Below are 23,619 nucleotides of genomic sequence, written 5' to 3'. Positions count from 1 at the left end.
TCTTAGTTCATTTGAATTCAATAGCATTTTTTTGTCAATTACTATATGTATAGGTATTGCTTTTAGTACTAGGAATAAAAAAATGAATAAGGTAGTAATTCTTGCTTTCAGAGATTATAGTTTATTTCAGAGAGACAGACACACAAAGGCAACACAATACAAGGTAAAGCATGCTAAAACAAGATGTGGCTTGACTGAGCTTTTTAGGGTTAATGACAGTTTTTGTCTCTAGTTCTGGCATCTGGTACACAATACTGGTATCTTGGCAGTAAATCTGCTGATCATATATAATAAAGCCTAATATGCTAAGTGTCCAATCATCTGTTCAGCCAATCAAAGCATAATCCTATCTAATAATAGACAAACATGGTAATTAACCATACCTCCGACACGCTTCCCATTGGCTAATGAGGGTGATATGCAAATTAACTGCCAACCAAGATGGCGGCCGGCAGCCAGGCAGCTGAAGCGAACAGGAGGCTTGCTTGCTCCAGTGAAGGAGGAAGCCAAGGTTCCCCGCCTGCCGCTGCTGTGCTCTTCGCTTGTACTCTAAGCAACTATGTTGCAATTATAGAAGCTAAACAAAGCCCATGCTTTCAGCCAGCTGGCCGAGCTGGAGTTGCAACAGTGTTTCAATTATAGAACCCAAACAAACCAGATACCTGCTTTCAGTAGCCGAGATCTCAGAGCTGGAGCTGAGCCTCAGAGCTAAAGCCAGCTCTCAGTTCCAGTGACAGCCATAGAAGGTAAATAAATCCCAGAATAAAGAAAAAAAGAAGAGGTTGGGAGCTTCAGTCACCCGCCAGCCTGAAAAGGGCCCTCATCCCCTCACCCAGACTGGCAAGGCACCCCAGTGGGGACCCCCACCCTGAAGGGGTGTGACCAGCTGCAAACAGCCATCATCCCCTCATCCAGGCTGGCCAGGCACCCAAGCGGGACCCCTACCCTGATCCAGGACACCCTTCAGGGCAAACCAGCCAGCACCCACCCGTGCACCAGGCCTCTATCCCATATAGTAAAAGGGTAATATGCCTCCCAACCCGGGATCAGCAGAGCAGCGAGGCCTCCCAGCACCGGGATCAGCGGAGCAGTGAGGCCTCACTGCCCCTGTGTCAAGTGGAGCCACGAGGCCTCCTGACCCCTGGAGCAGCGTGACAGGGCAGCGCCCAAACCCCCTGATCGCCCTGCAGCTCTGTGTGTGGCAGGGCAGGGCCACAACCTCCCTATCCACCCTGCTCTGCGTGACAGGGGAAGGCGCCCCAACCCCCTGATCGGCCCTGCTCTGTGCCTGATAGGGGGGAGCTCCCGAACCCCCTGATCGGCCCTGCTCTGTGTGTGACAGGGTGCGGCGCCCCAACCCCCTGATCCGCCCTGCTCTGTGTGTGACGGGGCGGTGCCCCAACTCCCCTATCAGCCCTACTCTGTGAGTGACAGGGGGGAGCTCCCCAACCCTCCTGATGGGCCCTGCTCTGTGAGTGATGGGGGGCAGCGCCCCAACCTTCTGATTGGCCCTGCTCTGTGTGTGACGGGGTGGTGCCGCAACCTCCCCATCGACCCTGCCTTGAGTGTGACAGGGCGGTGCCCCAACCCCCCAATCGGCCCTACCCTGAGCGTGACTGGGGGTGGCATTGCAACCTCCCGATCCGCCCTGCTCTGTGCATGACGGGGCGGCACCCCAACTCCCCAATCAGCCCTGCTCTGAGCCGGACCAGGGGCTGCACCTAGGGATTGGGCCTGCCCTCTGCCACCCGGGAGCAGGCCTAAGCCAGCAGGTCGTTATCTCCCGAGGGGGTCCCAGACTGCGAGAGGGCACAGGCCGGGCTGAGGGACCCTCCCTCCCCCCCGAGTGCACAAATTTTTGTGCACCGGGCCTCTAGTTAATAATTGCCCAGTTTTTTTCTTTTTTCTTTTTTTGGTAATTTCCCAGTTTTTAAAAATTGTTTAGTATATGTACTTAAAATTTTAAGGTTTTTTTGTTTTCTTTTTCATTCTCCCATTGGTTTTTATCTGTCATTCACTCCTTTCTCTCCAGGTCAGGTATATCAGTTAGTCTATCAGCTTTGTATTTTTCCTGAAGACGCCCCCATCAGTGCTCTGGCCTTCTGCTCCAATTCAGCACCAGTGCACAATCGGACCGGGGATGGATGCGGGAGGTTGGCCAGCTGGGGAGGGACCGTGGGAGGGCTTCAGGGCATGTCCGGCCCATCTCGCTCAGTTCTGATTGGCCAGACCCCAGCAGCAAACTAACATACTAGTTGGAGCATCTGTCCCCTGGTGGTCAGTGCACATCATAGCGAGTGGTTGAGTGGCCTTAGCATATCATTAGCATATTATACTTTGATTGGTTGAATGGATGACTGGACACTTAGCATATTAGGCTTTTATTATGTAGGATGTGGCTGGTTTCTAAACAGTGTTCCATCAGACTTCTGAGATACTAGTCCATTTTATTTTAATTCTTATGGTTAAGGTTGAGAAGCATGATGCTACTCTGGTTTTTCTTTAAATATGACATGTCTGCCCTGGTTGGTATGGCTTATTTGGGCATTGTGTCTGGCCAAAAGATTGCTGGGTTCAATTCCTAATCAGGGCACATGCCCAGGTTGCAGGCTCGATCCCCAGTGTGGGGCATGTAGGAGGCAGCTAGTCACTGATTCTCTGTCACCATTAATGTTTGGGGCATGTAGGAGGCAGCCAGTCACTGATTCTCTGTCACCATTAATGTTTCTATTTCTCTCCCTCTTTCCCTTCCTATTTGAAATCAATAAAAATATATTAAATAAATAAATAAGTATATGTGACGTGCCTTTTTCTCTCTGGAAACATTTGGGATCTTTATTCACAATATTCAGAAATGTCATGATGTGGTTGGCCCTTTCAATCTAGGAACTTGTGTTTTTAAGGTCTGAGAAGTTAAACTTGTATTATGTATTAAGTATTATTGAGTATTATTATTGCTTCATCATTTAGTTTTCTTTTTCTTAAACGTCAATCAAATATTGGATCTTAAACTCTTTTTGAAATGTTATTTTGATATACTGTCTCTTTTCCTCCCTCCCTCCCTCCCTCCCTCCCTTCCTCCCTCCCTTCCTTCCTTCCTTTGTCTTTTCTTAACATGGCATCCTGGTCTTTCCTTTATCTCTTTGAGGATATTAATGAAGTTTTCTTTGTTTTATTATTTCAACAAATATTTATTAAATAGCTACTATGTACAGGCAGTTGTCTAAGCACTTGAAATACATATGTGGCCAAAATAAGCAACAACAAATAATAAGCCACCCTGACTTATGGAATACTGCTGGTTACTTACTCTAATATCCACTTATACACCCTTTCCTTGGAAAGAGCCCCAAGTTTTAGCTGGATACAAGCTATTCAAAAAGGCTATATTCCTCAACTGGTATTTGGATGGTGACCTTGGATCCCCCACCCCCATTTAATTCAGCAAACTTTTAAAACTCCAGTTTCAGCCTGAGGCCTAAACTTTACGCCTTAGTTGAGTCAGTGCCCTCAAACTCAGAGCTTCCTGGATTATCTTTCATATGTCTAACAAAGCCCCTGATCTCATGCCCTGTATACTTTTCTATCCTCACCTCTCACTATCCCCCCCATTTCACATCCAGGGCAGCCACATTGAACTTTTCATAGTTCTGCCTATGTGGCTTCAAAGCATTTGTTCCACTTCACCCTGGGTAATTTCTGCTTATTCTTCAGGCTTTATTGCTTAGTTTATTAATGTCTATTAATACCGGTCAGCCTATATATATGTCATATGTATACACATATACATGTGAGTACACTCCACTCTAGATGTGGGCTCTGTTCCCATTACACCCTTTGTCAGCCTATATCATAGCAATTGTCACGCCGTGGAGCTTGCATGGCTGCAAATCTACCCTCACTAGACCATAAAATTCACAAGTGCAAAAAGTGTCTATCCTGCCAATATGCCCAGTACCAGCTGGCACATAGTAGGCTCTGAAATATCTATTTAATGAATAATAACTTCTTTGAGCTCTGAACATTTTTGGTGTGGCTTTGGGTAAAAAATTATTCTTCACCTTTTTTAATCAGTTGCGGGAAGCCATCCACTGCTGATACTATCTTGAGAGTACACCAAGGAACACGGAAGGCTGATGGACCTTGGGCGTTAGCAGGGCTGATGCTAAGCACCTTATCTATTGAGATAGTGGTGGCTCAAGGCAATTTCCTAACCTGGTAATCCTTTTACTGTTTACCAAACTTTACCTTTCATATGCCTATATGCATTGCTAAAGGGCAAATGTGTATTCAAGTAAATAAAAAATGGACTGGCCAGAGGTCAGTGTGCTCTTCACAAAAGAGATACCACCTGGCCCCCACCCCTTAATAATTCATATTTCTGGTCTAGTGTTTTCATTTGTGCGTCGGCCCCTCCTTCAGATCCTGAACCCAGCTGTGCAGATTGCGGCAATCAGTAAATGATGTTTTTTTGTTTTTTTTTTTAGTAAGTGATGTTTTAAGAGAATTAAAAGATATATCAGTGAACTCAAAGGAAACTTTTGATTTTATTTTTAAAACTTTTTTAGTTTCTCTTCTAACCTCTGTCATCACTAAAAAAGGGTTTCTGTATCTGACATTTGAAGTGTGGCAGTGATTCACCTGAGGCATTAATGTTATTGAAAACAGATGAGTGGAGTCATGCAGTGTTGAGAAAGGAGGAACTTAACTGCACATTCTCCTGGGTTCATTGTTGCTGCACCAGAGAGGCATTGATGGATCAGGCTGTCAGCAAAGCTTGTGTTTTCTCTTCAGGTTGGCACTTGGCCTTTATATCAAGGAACAGCCTTCCATGTTCCTTGGTGTACTCGGATATAAAGGCCAAATGCCAACCTGAAGAGAAAAGTAAGGAAAAGCAAAAAGTAAGGATCTTGTTAGCTGCATTGAAAGCACTTCTCTCACCTAGAGTTAACTTCACATGGCAATTATCCAACTAAAACCGGTTGTTTTTGTTCTTTTCTTTTTGGAATTAATGTAATTATATATCTGAAATTTTGGAGTGTGGCCTTGTTCCCTTAGCTACTTTAGCCAGCTCTAAAATATATGCCCCAGTTAGCACTTGAGTGGTTTCTGGGATAGCCCAAAGGTTCCTTGCCCAGAATGGGTGGGCCCAAGGGTAGATAGAGAAGGGCGAAGAGTGATCAGGAAAGATGGAACAAGAATGAGAGAACTTATGTATTAGAAAGTAAACTGAGTAATCTTATTAGTCAGTTTTCCTGGTCTGCCCTCTTACTGCATTTTTTAGAAGAAAGGTGGTCACGGAGAACACTACTGAATCTCAGTGGCAGGTGAAGTGAGGAAGGTTCTGGGCAGAGTTCTTTATCGCCTATAAATCAGTGGAAGAAATCAGCCATTTTCCAGCAGAACTTTCATTTCTTGAGTGAGCAGTGACATTGGAATCAAGTGGGAAAAGTAGTGTGTTCTACATGATGACTATATAAGGGTTAGGTTAGGCCTCATATTACAAAGACAGCAAACTATAACAGTAGCTGTAACTGTTTCCTGGGGTTGCCATTGCAAATCCCCACAAACCAGGAGGCTTAAAACAACAAAAATGAATTCTGTCTCAGTTCTGGAAGCTGCAAATCTGAAATCAAGGTGTCAAGGTGCTTTCTGAATGTCCTAGGTCAGTGGTTGGCAAACCACGGCTTGCGAGCCGCATGTGGCTCTTTGGCCCCTTGAGTGTGGCTCTTCTACAAAATACCACGTGTGGGCACGCATGTACAGTGCGATTGAAACTTTGTGGCCCATGCGCAGAAGTCGGTATTTTGTGGAAGAGCCACACTCAAGGGGCCAAAGGGCTGCATGTGGCTCGTGAGCCGCAGTTTGCCGACCACTGCCCTAGGTCATGATACTTCTTTGCCTCTTCCTAAACTTCCAGTGGTTGCTGGCCATCACTGGCAGCTTCTGGCTTAGAGATGTATAACTTGGTGTTCTGTCTTCATGTCTCTTTTTTCATAAGGCCCACCCTACACCAAGTATGATCTCATCCTGACTAATGACATCTGCATACAAGCTAAGCAGTCAGAGGTGGCCAGGTGAAAGTATCAGGAACACGTGCTGTCTAATTTCTCTGCCATCCTTAGCTTGTGCCTTCCACTTCTTGATCTGTGAAGGCTGTGTAAGTTCCATCCATCATATATGCCTTCCCCTTACAAGAAGGAGAAAGAGGGATGGAAGAAGAGTTTATGGGGCACATCCCAGTTGTTCTTTAATACTGCAGTACAATATTTCTGCTACTTTGCATTGCACAGAACTTTGTCAGATGAGTGGTTAGCTACAAATGGAGGCTGGGGATGTAGCCTTTTTTTTTTTTCTGGCAGCCTGTGTCCAGCCAAAACTTGGAAGTTATTTTCCTGTGAAAAAGAGGGTGAATGGATGTTAGGTAGGCAGCCAGAAAATTTTCCATAGAGTGGAAAGTTATGATGCTTAATGTCTACAATTTTGCAAGCATAACTGTATGTCTAAGTCCCAGCATTCCCTATCCTGCTCTAAGATTCCCCTAGTTCATAGGAATCAGTGCCCCTCAGCTCCCTGCATCTGGGTGTCACAGTCTTCTCTGTGCTACTCTTCCAAATGCATTCTCTCATGCCCTTCCTAGGAGGTATTTATTAAGCACTCCAAAGTATGGAAAGAAGTAGGGTTTCTGCAACAATCAAATAAGTTGAGATTATCAGAGTAAACAAAAAGGAAGACTGTTTTTGATGAAGACATTATATTTACTAAAAGTAAAACTTCTAGCTCTGTAAAAAGTCCTAAGGAGACAGGGACAAGGATCGAAGAGGAGAATTTTTCTTAATTCCCAATCACCTCACTTTGAATCATCTTCACTTTTACTCAGGTCTCTGACTCACTGTGCTTATTTCTCTGTCCACCTATTTTTTTGTATTTTTTTATTTATTGAATTTATTGGGGTGACACTGATTAATAAAATTATGTTTCAGGTGTACAGTTCTATAATACATCATCTGTACACTGTACTGTGTGTTCACCACTCCGAATCAAGTCTCCTTCTGTCACCATTTGTCGGCCCTTTATCGTCTTTTACCTCCCCCCACTGGCTGCCTACCTAACATCCATTCACCCTCTTTTTCACAGGAAAATAACTTCCAAGTTTTGGCTGGACACAGGCTGCCAGAAAAAAAAAAAAAGGCTACATCCCCAGCCTCTTTCCCTCTAATAATCACCATACTGTTGTCTGTGTCTATGAGGTGTGTTGTTGTTGTTGTTTTGCTTAATCCCTTCACCTTTTTTACCTAGTCCCTCAAACCCTTCCTCTCTGTTAGTTGCCAGTCTGTTCGCTGTATCTATGAGTCTGTTTCTATTTTGTTATTTTATTGTGTTCATTAGATTCCACATATAAGTGAAATCATATGGGACTTGTCTTTCTCTTACTGGTTTATTTCTCTTAGAATAATTCCAACTCCATCTATGCTGTCATAAAAGGTAAGATTTTTTTTTTTTTACAGCTGTCCACCTATTTTTATTAAAATTTTAAAAAAATTTTATTTTAAAGAGCCTGGCCGGTGTGACTCTGTGATTGAGCATCAACCCATGAATCAGAAGATCAGAGATCACCCCAGTCAGTGCACATGCCCCGGGATTGCGGGTTTGATTCCCAGTAGGGGGTGTGCAGGAGGCAGTCGATTGATGATTCTCTCTCATCATTGATGTTTCTATCTCTCTCCTTCTCCCTGAAATAAATAAAAACATATTTTTTAAAATTTTCTTTTAGAGGAAGGGGGGAGAGAGAGAGAAAGAAACATCAATTTGTTGTTCCACTTATTTATGCATTCATTGGCTGCTGCTTGTATGTGTCCTGATCAAAGATCAGACCTGTACCTTTGTGTATTGGAACGATGCTTTAACCACAGAATTTATCCTTTTCCATGAGGAAACAGAATCTAATAATTTTCACTTTAATGAGGACTCAGTTTCTCTAGAGACTTCATATGGGCAGTTGCTTATAAAACTCATGAATGGCTCTAACCGGTTTGGCTCAGTGGATAGAGCATCAGCCTGCAGACTGAAGGGTCCCAGGTTCAATTCTAGTTAAGGGCATGTACCTTGGTTGAAAGCTCAGAGGCAACAAATCAATATATCTCACATCGATGTTTCTCTGTCTCTCCCCCTCCCTTCCACTCTCTCTAAACACACACATACAAAACAACAACATGAATGCATTCACCTTGGCAATAATGGTGGTTTATAATTTCCACATTTTGCCACATCTCACCAACTATTATTTTTATAACAACGACTATGCAAGAATAATAGCAGCACTTTTTCCTCCAGGTGATTAGACAAATGCATGTTTTCTGATAAAAATAAACCTTCCTCCTCACTGATCACCCACACATTTCCTCATTATGAGCAGCTAGTCCCCTTCAACTAATGATAAACCTTTTAGGTAGACCCAGAAGTTGTTTCCAAAGACGGAAATAACATTTCCAACATTTCCATCACATCCACTGTGCTGTTTGATGGCCCTTAGTGAGCTTATGTGTGTTGAAATATTTCATCTTCCCAGGGATTAAAGGGGATTAAGATGTTAAACTTCTTTTTCAAACAAGTCAATTTGGAAATATTGGGAGAAAGGGGAGAAGTGATATAAGTTGCCTTTTCCAGTGTTAAAAGATGCCATCTCTCTGCTTATCTTAATAGAGTAATAATTTAAGCCAAATTATGTGATTTGTTTGTTGACTGGATCAGGCTTAAAATATTCAGGGAAATTATATATTTTTATACCAGTTAGCTACTAAAGAATTATAGATTAAATGCTTACCATTCTGCCTAGCCGATGTGGCTTAATGGTTGAGCGTTGACCCATGCACCAAGAGATCGATGGTTTGATTCCCGATTAGGGTACATGCCTGGGTTGCAGGCTCCATTCCCACTGTGGGGCATGCAGGAGGCAGCCAATTGATGTTTCTCTCTCATTGATCTTTCTCATCGGTCTTTCTGTCTCTTTCTTCCCCTCTCTTTTCAAAATCAATAAAAAATATTTTTTAAAAAAGCTTATAAAACTCATGGCACTATGAGTTAAGTAAAAATATATATCATGTTGAAAATATGGACACAAATATGGTTCTAAAATATGTCAATGATAATGCTAGTAAGCAGATGCAGGTATAATTGGCCTGATAAACATATTCAGAGCTTATAGAATATATATATATTTCTCTTTTTCTGGCTCTTAGAGTCATGTTAAAACAAAAAATTTCAAAGTGGGAGCCTTTTACTAAAGCCACTTTCATCCACACCAAAACTTCAGGTGTTTGACTGACTCATACAATTTTCCTTGAAAGGAAAGTCGACTCATCCTACCCAGCCAAGGGTGGACAAAACTTTTGGTTCTAAGTCCTCATCAGTTTTCAGTTAATCCAGCCAGCCAGAGACGGGCAACTGAGCATCCTTAGTCTGATGGCAAAGCTATGACATCAGACTTACCTATAAGACAGGATGTCGACTCTGAACTTCAGATTCATCTTGGGAATCTGAAACAGTTCATTTTAGTAAAATGCTTTAAAATCCTTAGTCTAAGATTGGTGTTTGTCTAAAACATTTACTTTGAGTAAGTTTTAAGGACTGGGATATGAAGAACCTTAAATATACAAGAAAGAATGCTTCTCCCAACCAACGGTTGATTGGTTTTTTTTGTTGTGTTGTGTTTTTAAAAAAAAACAACACATATTTTTATTGATTTCAGAGAGGAAGGAAGAGGGAGAGACAGAAACATCAATGATGAGAGAGAATCATTGATCGGCTGCCTTCTGCACACCCCACAATGGAGATTGAGCTCGCAACCTGTGCATATGCCCCGACTGGGAATCCAATCGTGATCTCCCAGTTCATAAGTCGATGCTCAAACACTGAGCCACACCGGCCAGGCAACATTTGGTCATTTTGAAGAGAACTGAAGTCTTTAAAACCACCCTCTCTGTACAGGATCACTGGGGTAACATGACATGGCCCACTTCTTTTTCCCCACCTGCCCCTAGGAAGCACATTTTCTGCTTCCCAGCACCCAAGTTACAATTCTGTGTAATGAGATGGAAGTAGAAATGTCTGAGGTCTTTCAGGGAAACCTTTTACTTTCCTGGTAAAAGGGAAAGATGACCTAGTGCTGCTTCTTTGTCCCAGTTCAACCTTGAGTGATGTGGCCCTGATGCCTGGAGATACAGCAGTGGTCAGACTGTGGGCAAGAATGCCATGTACCATGGAACAGAGCACTATAGATTCACTGCACCAGCCCTGGACTGCTTACCTCCGGACTTCCTACACCAGAAAGAAGCCCTTTCTTGTTTAAGTAGATTCAGGTTTCTGTTACTTATGGACAGACAAACCTTACTGATAGAATTGGTATCTGAAAATTAGTGACTCCCAGGATCATTTTTAAATTTAATACAGGACTTAGGAAAAATTGTTTAATTGTATTTTAACACATGTTTAGTACAGTCTTAAATATGGTGCCTGCTGGCCAGCTCAGGGGGGTGGGGATGGGGGTGGGAGCAGATTCAGAAAAGGAACAATGGCCTCTGCCAGCATGTTTGGGAGGAAGCTGTCATGTCTTCCCTACCCCCCACCCCCCACTTGCCTCCCCCAGGTCTTGGCCCGATGCTGGACAATTCAGTTCCTCCCCATTTGTCTCTGGTGCCTTTCAAGCTGCTGCCCCAGCACTGGAGCTCAGGATTGAGTCTGACTGTTGGCAGAGGATCCAATAGAAGATACCAGGACCGGCAAGAAGATACGTGCCTAAGTCTGTAAATGCAGAGTCTCCACCCCACCCCATCCACCAACACAAACACTGCTGTGAGCACGATACACTTCTATGCAAAGCCACTGACATCTGCCAGTTGTTTCTTCCAGCAACTTCCCTCTCTGATACAGGTGGGCAGCATGCCAAACACTCACACTTAGAGCATCCCTCATTGAAGGTGAACCCTGACAGGTCATTATCTCTCAGAGGCATGCACTTCTACTTTAAAATATATTTTTATTGATTTCAGAGAGAAAGGGAAAGATATAAACATCAATGAGAAGAGAGAATCATGGATCGGCTGCCTTCTGCATGCCCCCTATTGGGGATTGAGCCCACAACCCAGGCATGTGCCCTGACTAGAAATCAAACCCTGACCTCCTGGTTCATAGGTGGACGCTCAACCACTGAGCCATGCCGGCTGGCTGGGCGAGGCATGCACTTCTTAAATAAACATCTATTCTTCCTTTTCTTTCTGTGTATCAAACACTGAGTCACAGAACAGGAAATAGAGAAGACCTGATTTTAAACAAATGTTTACTGAGTATTTTCTGAGAATTGATAGAACCAGTGACACAAAGAGGGACGGGACGTATTTGGAGTCCAAGCCACACAGAAATATGAATCCATATTCAGCAGCAAAGGTAGCTTTGTGATTGACTGACTCATTCATTCAACAGTTAAGCATCTACAGTGAACCAGGCTCTTGGAACTGAAGATAAAAAATGAATGTCATAGCTCTAAGCTTTGAGGAGTACAGTCCTCCAAACATCCATCCTTCATCCATCCAGTAAATGTTCATTTATCTGCTCAGTACCCGGCAGGCTCAGAGCACATGTCTTGAGAGGAAACATTCCATAAAAAGGATTGTGCACAGTCACTCTGCTTTTGAATAGTATCACAGATGCCAGAAGTTGGATTCAGGGAGAAATAAAATGAGTGGGGGACCTGTCCTGGGGCACTTCAGAGGGTCTGCCAACAAGAATGGCCAGGCTCTCTCCCTGTGGGGTGACCAGACCCTCTGGTGCAACATGGGCCACCAGCCTCTCCCTCTTATTTCGTGCCTGACTAAGCACTTTCCCTGGAGGCGGTGTTTTCCTGTTTAAATCCCTATTTGCTTAGGGTGTTTGTCTCTTGTCAGTCTTCCCAGTGCCCTTATTTCCTCTCCTTTTGCTTCCCAATCTGCCTTTCTCTCTCTTATTCAGAGAACTGTAATGTCAGGCCTGGCACGTCCCCTTCAAGGGCTCTAAGTCACTTTGAAGTAGAGATTACGAGGCCCAGAGAAGGGAAGGGGCTTGCCCAAGGTGAGCAAGTGTGTTGGTGATAGGAGTAGGCACTAGATCAGTGATGGCGAACCTTTTGAGCTTGGCGTCTCAGCATTTTGAAAAACCCTAACTTAACTCTGGTGCCATGTCACATATAGAAATTCTTTGATATTTGCAACCATAGTAAAACAAAGACTTATATTTTTGATATTTATTTTATATATTTAAATGCCATTTAACAAAGAAAAATCAACCAAAAAAATGAGTTCGCATGTCACCTCTGACACTTGTCATAGGTTTGCCATCACTGCACTAGATTCAGATCTCCTGATTCCTGACCTTTCTGGTAGAATGCACCAGTTCTGCCTTGATGAAGCCCAGGGGACAAGCTGCTCTTCTGAACCATGACTATCCTTCTGAACAGCCCACACCCTTCCTCAGAACCACTCTCTCCCAGCTCGGAACTCACAGATTCCGTGGGAGCGGCCTTGTTCCCTGGGACCTCCCTGCGGGCCCGCAGCTGTGTTGTCTTATCCTGTGGTTAGGATGTTCTGCTTTTCATCCCGAGTAATCAGTATTCTTTCAGAAAATTACCCTTTTGCCTAAGTTCTTTTGAGCTAGATATCTGCCCTTTAGAGCCCTGAGTTCTGATGATCTCTTCCAGTGGTTCTCAACCTTCTGGCCCTTTAAATACAGTTCCTCATGTTGTGACCCAACCATAAAATTATTTTCGTTGCTACTTCATAACTGTAATGTTGCTACTATTATGAATCGTAATGTAAATATCTGATATGCAGGATGGTCTTAGACGACCCCTGTGAAAGGGTCGTTCGACCGCCAAAGGAGTCGCGACCCACAAGTTGAGAACCACTGTAAGACTTAGGCACTAATGAAGTGCCCTTCATGGACTGATTTTGACTCTTTTTCTTTAATCCTCCACAGGCCTGTCCCTCTCTCTAGTCATTAGCTGTCCTTCCATCTGTGCAGCCTGTGCCTGAGGAAACTGCACAATGGCCAGGCCAAAGCCCTGAACACAATTACTGATGCCTCCAGAACATGACACCATTTAGAAATTAATTCCCTGGCCAATTCTTGGAGCCAAGGCTAAGTAAGCAACAAATGCTTTGTAATAGTTTAAAAGCTTATCTCCCATCTGGAAACTCCCTTGTGGCAGATCTGTAATTTAGGTTTCTCTTTAGTTTTAAACATTTTATTGCAAAAATAATATAACCCCACAATTCAGAAGGCCTGGAAAACCATTATTATGTGTTTTTTCACCATCCTAATGAGGGTCTTTCTGGTCTGTAAGTTACCTTAGTGCTGTAGGACAGGACCTCCAGCTTGCTGGTAATAACATAATTGTAACTTGATTAGGTAAGTTTCTTTTAACCCTGGAAAAGTTTATATAAACAGAGGAATGTGAAGCAAATTCAACTCAGGCTTTTGCTATTTTGGAGTTAAGTTTAGGTGACCTGTATCTGTTTGGTATTTTAAGAACTTGCAATTTTAAGAGAATGTGATAAATTTGAGTATCCAATGGACTGATCTTGTGATTCTAGTTTTAAAAATGTAATTGAGTAGACCAAGTATGTCAAACTCAAAGGCTAACACGGGCCTAATAAACAAGGTTTAAGTTTATGTGGGCCATAAAAGAACAAAAGCTTCAATTTTCATAGAAATCTAGGTTTATTTATATAGAGACATGCTGAATACAAAGGGCTGAAATAAATGAGTAATCGTTAATGTAAAATAATAGAACATTTTAATAAAAATTAATATTTTTTCTTGAATATTAACCTATCAGACACCGAATAATTGCACAAATTAATAAGCATAACGCAAGTAAACCTATTTTTCTTGTTCTCCAAAAGCAAAATATTTTCTGTTGCGCACACCAAACAAGTTAGTCCAAGACTAATGATGTGGCAATCGGCTGCTAAAATATTTGCTACTAGTATTAGTGGAGAGAAATGGTGCGCATGCACGTAAGGTGTGTAAGGGAAATGAATGCAACACGATTATAGTAATCAGTCATTAGCGAACTGTAGTTGTAGTTAGTTGTATTCATTATTAATAATTATGTATAACAGGGTGGAGAAACCAAGATGGCGGCATAGGTAAACACCAGAGATTGCTGCCTCGCACAACCACTTCAAAAATACAACTAAAAGATGGGATGGACATCGCCCAGAACCACAGGAAGGCTGGCTGAGGGGAAATTCTACAACTAGAAGGAATGAGAAAAGCATACCGAGACTCAGAGGAGGCACAGTGTGGAAAATACAAAGGTGCGGAGGTGTATGCGGAGCGGGCTGGCGACTGAGGGCGCGGTTGTCTGTTTCAATAGGGAGGGAGTCTCAGGCTCTGAGCTCCAGTTCCGGGCAAGTCTCTGGGGACCCAGACTGAAACGGGAGAAGCGGGACTGTCTGGCATCAGTCAGAACTCGAGGGCAGCTTTCTCTCCGAGGTACTTGCAGCGGTTGCTGGGACTCTGAGAGGCAGAGCCTCTGGGGACGGGACTGAGAGCAGTCATAACTGCTCGCTCCGCCAGCCCTGTTGATCCCCTGGGACCCGCCCTGCCCAAGCCTTGCACAGAGGCATTTGCGGGATAGCCTCAGGCAAAGGCTAGATTAGCACTTCCCTAGAGGACAGAAGTTCTCCCACTGCAGACACAGCTGATTCTCACAGCCAGTTGGCCTGGCAGTCAAATCCCCCCCAGTATTACGTACAACAATCAAGGTTTAACTACAATAAGACTGTGCACAAAGACCACAAGGGGGTGCACCAAGAAAGCATAAAAAATGCGGAGACAAAGAAACAGGACAAAATGACAGAAATGGAGGATATAGAGTTCAAAACCACACTTTTAAGGTCTCTCAAGAACTGTCTAGAAGCCGCCAATAAACTTAGTAAGGCCTTCGAAAAGACTGGTGAGACCGCCGATAAATATAGTGAGATCCTCAAGAAATGTAATGAGACCCTCGATGTTGTGATAAAGAACCAACTAGAAATTAAGCATACACTGACTGAAATAAAGAATATTATACAGACTCCCGACAGTAGACCAGAGGAGTGCAAGAATCAAGTCAAAGATTTGAAATGCCAAGAAGCAAAAAACACCCAACCGGAAAAGCAAAATGAAAAAAGAATCCGAAAATACGAAGATAGTGTAAGGAGCCTCTGGGACAGCTTCAAGCATACCAACATCTGAATTATAGGGGTGCCAGAAGATGAGAGAGAACAATATATTGAAAACCTATTTGAAGAAATAATGACAGGAAACTTCCCCTACCTGGTGAAAGAAATAGACTTACAAGTCCAGGAAGCGCAGAGAACCCCAAACAAAAGGAATCCAAAGAGGACCACACCTAGACACATCATAATTAAAATGCCAAGAGCAAAAGACAAAGAGATAGCAGCAAGAGAAAGAAACTCAGCAAGAGAAAGAAACTCAGTTACCTACAAGGGAATACCCATATGACTGTCAGCTGATTTCTCAACAGAAATTTTGCAAGCCAGAAGGGAGTGGCAAGAAATATTCAAAGTGATGAATACCAAGAACCTACAACCAAGATTACTTTATCCAGCAAAGCTATCATTCAGAATTGAAGGTCAGATAAAGAGCTTCACAGATAAGGACATTCTGTCACCACCAAACCAGTACTATATGAAATGCTGAAAGGTATCCTTTAAGAAGAGGAAGAAGAAGAAAAAGGTAAAGATACAAATTATGAACAACAAATACGCATCTATCAACAAGTGAATCTAAGAATCAAGTGAATAAATCATCTGATGAACAGAATGAACTGGTGATTATAATAGAATCAGGGACATAGAAAGGGAATGGACTGACTATTCTTGGGGGGGGGGAGAGGGGTGTGGGAGATTCGGGAAGAGACTGGACAAAAATTGTGCACCTATGGATGAGGACAGTGGGTGGGGAGTGAGGGTGGAGGGTGGGGTGAGAACTGGGAGGAGGGGAGTTATGGGGGGAAAAAAGAGGAACAAATGTAATAATCTGAACAATAAGATTTAATTAAAAAATAATTATGTATAACAGGATGTTGTAAAAATTAAGTTATGAAATGTTTATTAAAAATTTTTTTTACATACCATTATATTGGCTGGGCTGCAAAAATATTTGTTGTGGGCCACATGCAGCCTGCCAGCCGCTAGTTTGACATGCTTGGTATAGATTTGTCATTTAAATTAAAAGGTGCAAAAAATTCTATTAAGGTTGTAAGCAGTATGAGAACATTTAAGGCAACTTAGGATTCACCATATGTAGTTGGTTAAGAACTTGGGAAGGCTTGTGAGCAAACAAGTATTCTAAATGATAAAGTGTTAACTTCATAAATGTGGTTTAAAATTGTTAAGGCATTTTAAATAACTAAATTTTTGAATGGGACCACTTTTCAAGGTTTCTTAACAGTTTTATATGTTACTGTTTTTATCAAATAAAGTTATAAGTAGACTAAAGCAGTTTAAGTTCGATCTAAAAGGTTAAGGAAAACCTAACATTTTAAATTTGAATAAAATATTAATTGAAAATAAAAATAATTTTAAGCAGTTGTTTGTGTGTGTGTGTGTGTGTGTGTGTGTGTGTATGTATGTATATATATATATATATACATAAAAATATACAGCATGTTTGCCTAATGTTAGAAATTCAGTATTTATTTTTTAAGCAGTCATTTGCTCCTTACATTCTGTCAACAACTAATATTCTCTACATTTTACAGATGGGGAAACAGAGGCAGAGGAAGGAATCAGTGGCCAGAGTGGAGGCACCAGGAGGCAAAACAAGAGCCAGTGCTGCACTTGGTCACACGGTCCCACCTCTCCCCACTGGCCTGGCTTGCCCACTGTTTAGTTGGCCTCTAAAGTGTCCTTATTACAGGTAAAGTGAAACCCCACAATGAAGAATCACCCTTTATCTCCAGAAGTGATTATGTGACTAATTTGAAATCTCTGTGACTCCTTGTTTTCCTCTTCAGCATCAATTCTAGGACCATAATGGGGGTGGAAAGCTACCACTTGGCCTGAGAAGTTTAGTCTGAATTCTGGGAAAGAGGCAGCCTGGCTCCTTAACTGTAAATAGGTCATTAAGAACAAGAACAAGTGGATGTTTCTCCCTCCCCCCACCCCCTCTATCCCCTTTCCTCTTTCTCTCTAAAAACAACTTTAAAAAAAAGACTAAATACATGGGGATTGAATGGCCCTCAGTCCCAGCTGAGCCAACCCTCTGAGGACTGTGACGTCCCACCTGGAGGACAAGGACAGGAGGAGAGAACACAGCTCCCTGGAGAAGGGCAGTGTGGCACAGTGGGAACAGTGGCATTGGTCAGGAGGCCTGCATTTAGGTCTCTGGTCTGCCTTTGGCCGAGCAGCCAGGGCAAACCACTTCCTCTAGCTGAGGCCAGCTCCATCATCAGTGAAATGGGGTGAATGTTTGCCTCTGCTTGAGTCAAAAATTTGTCAGAGTGTTATGAAAAAAAGAGAAAGCTCTTTGTAACATTAAAAAAAACAAGGCCTGATTATATATTGATGGGAATGGGCTTCAGAGGGCAGGCCAGTTACATTTTGAGTCCTTTAGAGCTCTGATATTTCCAATGGCTCTGTTTGCAATCCAGCCCCATCATTGGGCTCAGGGGGTGTCGGAGGCCTGAGTTAGACCCTGTGAACAGCTTGTAAGGCCTACCACTGACTTTGTAACCTCATCTCAGCTCCTCTTTCCTTCTGGCTCAGGGCACATGTTCCCAAGTGCCCCAGCTATAACTGCTTGGAGTGTGCAAAGTTGCAAGGACAATTGAACATGGACTTTGCTTCAAGGACATTAATCAAGGATTTGAAAATAATTGCCTCCAATAGCCCTGCCCGAGTAGTTCAGTTAGTCAGAGCATCATCCTAATAAGCCAAGGTTGTGGGTTCAATCTCCAGTCAGGGCACATACAAGAATCAACCAATGAGTGCATGTGGTACAAATAGGTCTCTCTTTCTCTCTCTCCTCTTTCTCTCCCTCTCCTTCTCCTTCTCTCTCTCTCTCCATCTCTCCCTCCCTCTCCCTAAAAATCAATGAATAAAAATTAAATATAAAAAAGGAATTGCCTCCTGGAAACTAAATCCTGATTTCTGAAAATTCAGCAGAAAGGGAGGATAATTACATTCCAATACAGTCAGGGCTGCACACAGAAGTAGAGTTTAAATAGGAGGATTGTCCTAGCCGGTTTGGCTCAGTGGATTGAGCATCAGCCCATGAACTAAGGAGTCAAGAGTTTGATTCCAGTCAAGGGCACGGTACCTCAGTTGCAGGCTCGATCCCCAGCCCCAGTAGGGAGGCGCCTGTGTGGGAGGCAACCAATCAATGTGTCTCTGTCACATTGATGTTTCTGTCTCTCACCCTCCCTTCCACTCTCTCTAAAAATCAATGGAAAAATATCCTTAGATGAGGATTAACAAAAAAGTAAAAATAATAAATAAATAAGAGGATTATTAGGAGGGAAAGGAAGCCCTCTCTGAGAATCAACCTTTAGCTGAGTCAGGTCAGACTGACTCAGGGGGCATTGGGCAGCCCATGTCCTCATTGCAGTCCATTTCCCACTCCCCCACTCATAGCTGCTTGCCAATTCATATCCATGTATTTGGTTTAAGAAATTACTCTCTGTGGTAGGCAGGATTCTCATATGGCCCCCAAGATTCCCGGGCCTGTTGCACATACAGCTTTTCCAGTTACGAGTATTTAGTCAAACACTAATCTAAGTACTGCTGGATTTGCAAATGTAATTAAGATTCCTAATTAGTGACCTGAGTCCTTTAAGGCAGAGAGTTCTCTCTGGTTGGTTTGGAAAGAAATCAGAGTTCAAAGCATGAGAAGGACTCAGCCTGGCTGATTTAAAGATGGAGGAGCCATATGGCAAGGGATGCAGGCAGCCTCTGGATGCTGATAGTAGCCCCTGCTGACAGCCAGACAGCCAGCAAGGAAATGGATCCTTATTCCTACAACCACAGGAACTGAATTCTGCCAATGAGAATGAGCTCAGAAGCAGGTTTTTCTCTAGAGTGTCCTGATGGTAACTCAGCCCAGCCAGCACCCTGATTTCAGCCCCATGAAACCCTGAGCAGAGAATTCAGTCTTGCTGTGTGACTTCTGACCTACAGAATTGCAAACTAATAAACGGGTGGTATTTTAAGCTACTAAATTTATGTTAATGCTCCTCATTATGTGACCTGGAAATTAGGCAGTTTCCATCAGTAACAGTAATTAGTAGCTGATTACACAGCCAAATCAATTTGGGAGTTTTCTCATTTGGTCAAAAAACTACAATTATAATTTTTTTAAAATATATTTTTATTGATTTTTTTTACAGAGAGGAAGGGAGAGAGATATAGAGAGTTAGAAACATCAATGAGAGAGAAACATTGATCAGCTGCCTCCTGCACGCCCCCTATGGGGGTGTGCCCCCAACCAAGGTACATGCCCTTGACCGGAATCGAACCTGGGACCCTCCAGTCCGTAGGCCGACGCTCTGTCCACCGAGCCAAACCAGCTAGGGCTAATTTTTTTAAACTTTTCATTTTGAATTAATTACATACTTACAAAAATGTTGTAAAGAGTACAAAGAATTTTCATATACCCTTCACCCCAACTCCTCAAATGTTATATAACCACAGTGCAGTAATCAAAATGTGGAAATTAATATTGGTATAATACTATACAAATTTCACCAGCTGTCCTATAAATCTCCCTTTTGTGGTTCAGGGTGCAACCCAGAATCACATATTCCATTTAGTCATTATGCCTCTTTAGTCTTTTTTAGTCTGGAACACTCTCTCAGTCTTTCTTTGTCTTTCATGATTTTGACATTTTTGAAGAAGTACTTGCTAAGTTATTTTGTAGAATGTCCCTTATTTTAGGTGTCTCATGTTTTCACATGACTAAAGTCAGGTTATACTTTTTTTTGGCAAGAATATTACAGATATAGTGTGTCCGTCTCAGTGCCTTATATCAAGAGGCACATGATGCTGACTTGGTCCATTCCTGGTCCATTAACTTTGATCACTTGGTTAAGGTGGCTGCCAGGATTCTTTACTGTAAAGTTACCATTTTCCCCTTTGTGATTAATAATTACCTTGAGAGAGATTCTATGAGGTTGTTAATATCCTGTTTCTCATCATATTTTACTGAGTTTAGCATACACTGATGATTCTCCTATAAAATAATTATTACTGTGGCATTTGCCAAATGGTGACTTTTCTTTTACATTTATTAGGTAGAATTCCAATAATTCTATAAATTCTAGAATTTGTAGAGAAGAGCTTTCCTTCCTCTACCAACAATTTGTTTATGTCAGTATGGACATACTGGGCTTTTACTTTAGTCTATGGGTCACAATCCATTTCTTTCACGATTGTCCCAGAGGAGCCCTTTCAGGTTGGCCCATGTCTTTTGGACATGTGTCCATCATTGGTTGGGACCTCAGCAAAATGATTATTTTCGGGTGCCACAGATGCCCTGCAGTCATCTCCAACCCTGAAAGATCTCCTGTTTCCTCTAGTAAAAGAATGATATTTAGAAACCAAGATCTATGAGTTACTATGTCCAAATATTCTAAGTGTTTATAGTTTTCTTTGATACTGTGGATCATTAATCCTTTCATAGTCACACACACACTCACATTTTGGTAAAAGACAGTCAAGGAGCTGGATTTCTCTTGCTTCACTAGACCCCACTGAACCTCAGCCTCTACATTTTCTTGGTCCAGCCCACGTGCTCCCATCCTGTGTCCTCCAAGGTGCTCCCATCACTCCTCTTCTGGGACCCTTCCCATTCACCACCCAGGACCCTCTCCCTGCTTCCAGCTCTAATAATATTAATACTACTAATAATAGCAGCTACCTTTTATTGAGCACTTGTGCTCCAGGCAAACAGGATTTCATCAGATCCTTAGAGCAATCCATGAAGAATGCATTGTTCCTTTTCTTTTTTTTAGCCAGAGGTGATACTGAAATTTTATTTAATATAAATATAATGCACTTTCATCTACAGCACTCATATGCGGCTCCTTGGTTATGACATCAGAGCTACCCAGACTTTCAGGGTAACTGAGGAGAACAAAAATGTAGATTCCTTCTCTTTGTACATTTATTTCTCATATTCTCACTACACATGTTCAGGCAGGTAGAATTTGCCCCAGTATTGTCCCTTCTGGGTCAGGTCATAGGGGCTCAGTACTTTCCGTATCCCTAGCATGTTGACAGTGGCTATGCACTCAAAGGTCCCAGGGTTTTGGTTGTTACCCTCTTGATCTTTCCGCATCTTCTCTAGGGTTTCACGGCTCATAGCCTTTGCTGGGAAGGGCACCTTGTGGGCAACCTGGTGGAGGAAACCTTGTATCTCTTTGAATTCACAGCTGCCTATCTCTTTAATGAAGCTGGTGGCCAGTCTTCACAGGAGTCAAAAAGTGATCAATGGTGCCTTTGCCGCTCCCCATATGCTGTCCCATATTCTGGTGGCGATGGGCTTGAAAGGGGCTAGTACTCGCCATAAGGCAAACATGTTCTTGGGGTCCATAGAGCGGCTGATTGTCAGGTGCATCATTTCAAAATGGCCCCAGTAGAAGTAACCACCACCCAGTGCCAAGATTGCAAAATTACCTTCTGTGAACTCAGTATCTTCAGTTGAAGGTCCCTGTATGTCACACAAGTTCTTAGGTTCTTTTTGCACTTTTGGCACAAGTGGTATTCTTTCAACAAATCTAAGCCTGGCCAGGTTGCATAGGCGCTGTGGTTGCCAAACTCGCTGTTTACTCCTGTGCCCCTCCCCCACTCCCTTGCCCCAGGTTCCACTTGCCTTCATCCAGTCCTTCCTATATAGCAGCTCCAGCCTAATGCGTGGCTGTGCTCTTAGTGAAATAGCTGGCTCCTTCCTAAATGCGACCTGGAATGGTCGCTAAAGCTCTAACCAGGCATTCTGCTTTGCAGCCTGCACCCTCTGAGAAATACATTGCCACTAAGCCTGAAAAAAAAAAAATCTAAGCTTGGGCCTTTCAGAAATGGAAACATCCTTGAAAGTTCGCACCGGGAGCAGTGTCTTTAGGCCTGCACTGGTGGGTGGGACTGCCCAAGAACCTGATAAAGCACTCGTAGGAGAGGCGCAATGGCCCGGGCAAGCTGACGCCACATGGCCATGCGTGTCCAGCCGCGCCTGGCTCCCCACAATGACCACGGAGGTTACCTTGACCCAGAGTATGGTGCCCTAGGGCCTGCAGGGACTCGCTGTCCCTATTTTATAGTCAAAATATCGAGGCTCCAGAGCAGGGGTCCTCAAACTACAGCCCGCGGGCCATATGCGGCCCGACAAAAACATTTATCCGGCCCGCTGGGTGTTTTTGCCGCCGATGACTGTTGCTTAGCAGTCGACTAGTTTTTTTTTAAAACTATAGTCCGGCCCTCCAACGGTCTGAGGGACAGTGAACTGGCGCCCTGTTTAAAAAGTTTGAGGACCCCTGCTCCAGAGGGTATGTCACACAGCACAGTAAGCAGAGATCCTCAGCCAATTCTCCCCAGCTCTGCCCTTTGCTTGCATCCTACCCTAAGGTTGGCTGTAGGTCTGCCTTTGGGCAAACCCCTAGGAGTTGGGAAGGTTAAGGCAGCAGGAACTGGAAACCACTGGAACCATACCATGTGAAGGGGCATAGAGTTGGGCAATGGCCAGGGCAGTGGAGATAGCAGGTGGACTCTCCACACCAGCGAGTCTAGCAGAGGTGGGGGTGGAGCTGTTAAGTCCTTGACGGGCCCTGCTACCCCTTCCCCACCCCTCCTCCTCTTCTCTTCCTCCTTCACACACTTTCCTACCTGTTCCTGACCCCCATGAAAAGGCTCTCAGCCCCCTTCTTTGGCCTGGAATCCCTTCATTGGAGACAAAACCTTACCTTGTGTAATTAGAAAGGAAAGGCTGGGAAATGTGAAAAATACCCAATACCTGGGCTAAGGAAAGGCTGTGGTGAGGACCAGTTTCTGAGGGTAAAGAGAATCAGGTATCTTCCTATTTGAGGGTTACCCTTCCTTTGGAGAGAGCATGAAAGCTTCGGCCGATGAACTGGAAAATAAATCTGGGAAGAGGGCCCTTTTCTGCCTGCAGCAAGAAAACCAGAGGCTGTGGCCCTGGGCACTTCCTGCTCCAAGAGTCAGGGCAGGAAGCACTCAGCCAGAACCCATGCCCAGGAAGAAGGGTGCTCCTGCCCTGGATCAAAGGAGCTCCAGGTCTGCTCTTGTTCCTCCATTGCCCTCACCTCACAGCTGAGTTCCCCTTCCTCTTTGGTTCTCCAAGTGCCCTCTGCAACTAGGAGAACTAGCAACCTCTGTAGCACCTGGAACTTTGTGAGAAATGCAAATTTGGGGGCCCCACGCCAGATTTACTGAATCAGAAAATGGGCCTGCAGCCCAGTGATCTGTTTAACCAGCCCTCCAGCTTGCTCGCCTGCCCACAAGTTTGAGCACCTCTGTTTGTGGACCTCAGATGACCTGATTATGTTATTGATGGTGACCATTCTAAAAT

General features: G+C 43.5%; 1 protein-coding gene, 1 long non-coding RNA gene and 1 pseudogene across 4 annotated transcripts in view; 2 read left to right on the top strand and 1 right to left on the bottom strand.

The window, feature by feature from the left end:
• Positions 1 to 4,376, top strand: part of RBM17 (RNA binding motif protein 17) — a 43,949-nt gene extending 39,573 nt beyond the window's left edge. For both annotated transcript variants that reach the window (XM_036341839.1, XM_036341831.1), the window contains exon 13: positions 4,075 to 4,376. The gene's annotated coding sequence lies outside the window, so the exon portion shown is untranslated. The remainder of the gene's footprint in view (positions 1 to 4,074) is intronic.
• Positions 4,377 to 9,825: 5,449 nt separating this feature from the next.
• LOC118672232 lies at positions 9,826 to 17,190 on the top strand. Of its 2 annotated transcripts, XR_004973017.1 has the most exons (3): positions 9,826 to 10,929; positions 13,006 to 13,171; positions 16,805 to 17,190. It is a non-coding gene; the product is annotated as an uncharacterized LOC118672232 (long non-coding RNA). The 2 variants fall into 2 exon arrangements; XR_004973015.1 differs by lacking the exons at positions 9,826 to 10,929; positions 13,006 to 13,171 and adding an exon at positions 14,297 to 14,351.
• A 4,028-nt stretch (positions 17,191 to 21,218) lies between these two features.
• Positions 21,219 to 22,244, bottom strand: LOC118672224 (annotated as a pseudogene).
• Between the last annotated feature and the right edge of the window lie 1,375 nt (positions 22,245 to 23,619).

The sequence above is a fragment of the Myotis myotis genome, unplaced genomic scaffold (assembly GCF_014108235.1).
Source record: "Myotis myotis isolate mMyoMyo1 unplaced genomic scaffold, mMyoMyo1.p scaffold_m19_p_1, whole genome shotgun sequence".
NCBI lineage: Eukaryota > Metazoa > Chordata > Mammalia > Chiroptera > Vespertilionidae > Myotis > Myotis myotis.
This window is presented reverse-complemented; position numbering and strand designations above follow the sequence as displayed.